General features: G+C 30.5%; 1 long non-coding RNA gene across 3 annotated transcripts; it reads right to left on the bottom strand.

Moving 5' to 3' along the window:
• Positions 1–976: 976 nt before the first annotated feature.
• Positions 977–3584, bottom strand: LOC145100430 (uncharacterized). 3 transcript variants are annotated; one of them, XR_013705038.1, is made up of 5 exons: positions 3033–3583; positions 2560–2896; positions 2418–2483; positions 2035–2308; positions 977–1929 (listed from the first exon to the last, which is right to left on the bottom strand). It is a non-coding gene; the product is annotated as an uncharacterized LOC145100430 (long non-coding RNA). The 3 variants fall into 3 exon arrangements; XR_013705039.1 differs by having other exon boundaries at positions 977–1871; positions 2418–2896; positions 3033–3584; XR_013705037.1 differs by having other exon boundaries at positions 2418–2896.
• Between the last annotated feature and the right edge of the window lie 1183 nt (positions 3585–4767).

The following is a 4767-nucleotide window of genomic DNA, read 5'->3' on the forward strand; positions in this document are numbered from 1 at the left end:
TTTTTTTTTTCTGAAAGTCACTAAAACATGGAGTTTTCTTTCACAAAGAGGGATTTGATGTTGTACAATGGCATGTTAGAGTAAGAAATAATAAATTGATATAATGTTATGTTTATTATGTTAATAATATGATTGATAATAATGTTATGTTTATCATGTTCAAGTCATGAATTGATATAATGTTATGTTTATTATGTTAATAATATAATTGATAATAATGTTATGTTTATCATGTTCATGTCATGAATCGTTGAGGAAGTTATGAATTTCACTAATAAGTTTGTGTATATTTGTTCATCAATTCTATTGATTCTAGGTATTCATATTACGCAAATTTCAAAACAATGAAAAATTTGGATAGCCAAAAAGGATATGTACGAGTCAATTTCTTTTTCATTCTTTTTTTTACAGTTAGTATATAGTATCTCGAGTGGAATTAGATAAAAACTATAGTTGATATGAAAAACCTTAAAACCGATTTTTTAGGGCCGAAAAATAATAAATTGTACACGGACTCCAAAATGTCGAGGCTGACCCTGTCATATCATCATTCTATTTTTCATATAATATTATCATGTTTTTATTCCTATAATAGATTGAAGTTTACAAAGTTCAATTTAAAATACTTTTAAAAAAATTAGTTATTACAAAGCCTAATCAATGACATTTATCAAAAAAATTCACTTTTTCTTGTTGGATAAAAATTAAATTTCATATCAATCAAAATTTTAGAGTATCATGACATTATAATTGAATTTAAATCATTAATATTTAGTCTAATATTTGTGATGGATGCTCTTATAATCATTATAGTTATATTACATGAAAAAGGAAACATATGTTTAAGAAAAAGGAAAAGATTTTAAGTGATAAAGCAATTTAGTTTGGAAAAATTATAGGAAATAATAATAATAATAATAATAATAATAATAATAATAATAACTAGAAAGGTGACCCCCGCGTTGCGGGGGTCGGAAGGTGTCGCATTTGTGTGGAAATATAGTACATTGTTTTAATTGGTAGCTACAATAAAGTATGTTGCTATTGTCTATGTTTCGCCCATTAACAAATACACAAATATGTTGTAGTATGCTATAATATAATGACCCCTTTGTGTTACAAAGTAAATAGCATGTGCGGCAGCAACAACCTGTTAAAAAAAAAGTAAAGTATTACCTCCCAAATATTAAATAAAGCAGTGGCTAATGCTAGGTTATGCCCAATACGAAGACCCTATAAAACACACATAACCAGTATAAAAATATGGACAATGTTTCAATACAATTCTCTAAAAATCGGTTGAGTATTAGTAATCGTATACCTACAAATCAACATTACACAAACTTTCAGTAATGAATCAAGTAGTTCTTAGCAATCACATCAGCTTCACAAAGAAGGACAACGCTCGGAATATGAAGACCTTGGATTATATCATATGTGTTCTCAATGCATGCCTCTTATTAACCGAAGAAATTTAAGTGCATAAAATATTATTTTTTTGCATTCAATTTAAATTCATTTGTAAATCAACCCCATCTAAACCCTACATGAAAAGGGTAACATATTATGTAATATGTTGGTGGATGATGTCATCATTAGCTTTCACATTACAAGTTTTCTTCCTATTGGAGCATTGTCCTCCAAACACAAAGTGAGGGAAAACTTATCTAAAACTCTTCATTTTCTATTTTCCTTCCTCCATAGTCCACCCTACATTACCAAAAGTTAACAACTCAATCAAAATTATATTAAGAAAAGCCAATAAACAAAACAAACCATTGCACTGGTGGCACGAATTTCTTCTACATTTGCTTAGAGATAACAGTGGAAAGTATTCATGTCATGTAAATGTGGGACACGATAATCAGTCCCTGCCATAATAAAATTTGCAGAAGGATGAGAAGATACACACCAAATGTTGTGAGTGTCCTGTAAAAATTCAAAGAATGAGAAATAAAAAAAAAAGATATGTAGCAAATTTAAATAATCTTTTTGTAATGAATTATGATAAGATAATAAATAAACCTAGATTACCCTGGATGCTTGTTTGCAACTGTCTTGGGAAAGTCAGAAAACTTGCATTGTGTTTAAAAGGTTGTTGGGGCACCATTGTTGTCTGTTGCTAAATGTGGTTGCTCTACTTTTGTTGGACCAAAATTACAATTCTACCCTTCAAAGAACTGTTGGGTAGCTTCAATAACATCATGTGTCTCTTTGTTTGCATTCTGATAATTCAAATATTGTATGAAATTAGTACATATCCATCATGTCCACCAATCGTATCTTCAGCATCTCGAGGATCTTCAAACTGAAATGAAAAAAAGGCATGATGTGATGATGAAATCATGAAAATAAATGGTTGAATAATCTTCTTAAAAAGAATGAAATAAAATCGGTTAATGGGATATGTAGTTTACCTCTACAAAGGCAAAATCAAGGGGTTTAGGAGGAATTTACAGGTCCATTTCAACAATGGGTCCATACTGTATGCAATATAAAAAATGGAAATATCTTAGTTTTAGAGTAAACAATATATTACAAAGAGATATCAGATTTAACCTTGCAGAAACAATCTTCAATTTCTCTTTCACAAAATGGGTCGATGAAATTAAATTCTCGTCCTCGCTAGAGACTCCTGTGGCAGAACCCTATATCCACCGCAGTTATCATCAGCATCAAAATCATCGTTGTCACTGTATCTCCTCCGATTCTGCATGTAATCCTGTTTCTGATATAGTTGAGTATCAAAATCATCGTTGTCACTGTATCTCCTCCGATTCTATTGTCAAAACCGGTAGACACAACAACTACAAACACCATAAACATCACATACGCGCATAGGAACTGATATTCTTTAAGACTAACATAACCACCGCAACCATCACCGGCGCTGAAGCTGATAAGAAGTGCAAGTTCGAATTTCAGAAAAAAAAAAGTAGAGAAGGTAGGAGAAAAGCATACTTGGTAGAAAAAGAAAGAGTCGATCGAAGCAGCTCAAATCGAGTGCTCCCTGCAACTAATGAAGTACTAACCTTCAATCAATTTGACCCCTGCACAGTAATAAACTTCAAAATAAACTTTTGATGGAGATTATAAGCAGTGAGATTGTTTCTTCCTGCTTCCTTGTCGGTCAATTCCAACGTCTACACCTCAGTCATTCTTTTCCACTCGCTAACAACACATACCTGGTGGCGTAACCGTATTCATTGATTCACGATTCAAAGTGGAGATGGACACACACACGATGGAAATCGGTTTATGGTTTTTGTTGGGAACCACCGGTCACCGCTCGTTTCGTCGTTTTACACCAACAGTAGGAACAACATCAGGTGGAGCCGGTAAATGGGGTGACGGTGGTTCATTGTAAGGAAGAGGAGCCAACTTTTTCTTAAATAGAGAAGGGTAAGGAAGAGAAGTCGAAGGATTGTCTCCAATATTTCCAAGACATAGTTTGAAAACCGGAATATAGAGCAGATAAGAAAAAATCGATAGATCGTCGGTGGCGAAAACGGAGCATCATTATTATGGACACGTATCTAAGCAGTGGAAAATAGAAGGCGTACACGTATGTAAGCGGTGGAAAACAGACGACATGAGATGAGAGGAGTGAAGCATGTGTACCGCATACCAAAAAACCTTTTTTCAATAAAGAGACAAAAAAAACCCCCGAAAAGAAAACATTGTTCCTATAAGAACAACAAATTAATGTAATTATATAATTTCGAGGGTGCCTGAAACACAAAATCTGGATATTGACACAGAATACCTAAATATAGTTGAGGAACCACTTTTGCCAAAACAACCGTCAGTTCACTATTCGTTTTCTTCATAACTTTAATATATATATATATATATATATATATATATATATATATATATATATATATATATGGTTAGGTTATTTTGTTTTTACTAACTATTGTGTGCCAGAATGCATAGATCTGGACCAACGGATGGAATTAATCAATGACCATGATTTGAGAGTGTATGATATTACAGTGGGATAGCATGTACCATATAATCACACAATTTTTAACAAAAGGGTATTTTGGACAATTAACTACAATTATAAAAGGAAATTTTCGGATTTTTAGGGATAATTAATTCTCATAATTTTAAATATCTGAATTTTTTTAATTAATTCAATTTTAATTATAACATAATTTGTAATTATAACCGATTTTATTCTATCAGAATATTTTTTTGTTAGAATGATGCTCTTTCAGAATTCTATTCTATTAGAATATTATTAAAGAATAACAAAATTCTTGAATCCGTGGTTGAAAAATAAGAACATTCTAATATATTTTTATACATTAAAACTTAAATACAAATTCATACATATTCTTACAGACTAAAAGTCTTATACATTTTAATATAATTATATATATTTTTTAAAAGAATATCAACAAAAATGAATAAAATTCTTAAAAAATAACAACATTCTTAAATTGTAGGTATGATCAAACTTTATTCATTCTTCAAGTTGTTCCTATTAGGTCTTCAACGCAATCTTTTCAACAATTCCTATCATAAATACAACAAAAAATAATAATGGTTAAAAACATGTTACTTACATTTAACTATCACTTTATATATTCTGGTAGAATACATAGAATATGACAGAATACATATAATACATTCTGACAGAATATATCTATTAGAATTCAACAGTAAAATTCTATTAGAATGCACACTTATCAACTAAAAATCTATTATAATGCAATAATAAAATTCTATTAGAATGCAACAATAAAATTCTATTGG

The sequence above is a fragment of the Lactuca serriola genome, chromosome 4 (genome assembly GCF_051521515.1).
Source record: "Lactuca serriola cultivar US96UC23 chromosome 4, Lser_US96UC23_V15, whole genome shotgun sequence".
Lineage (NCBI taxonomy): Eukaryota > Viridiplantae > Streptophyta > Magnoliopsida > Asterales > Asteraceae > Lactuca > Lactuca serriola.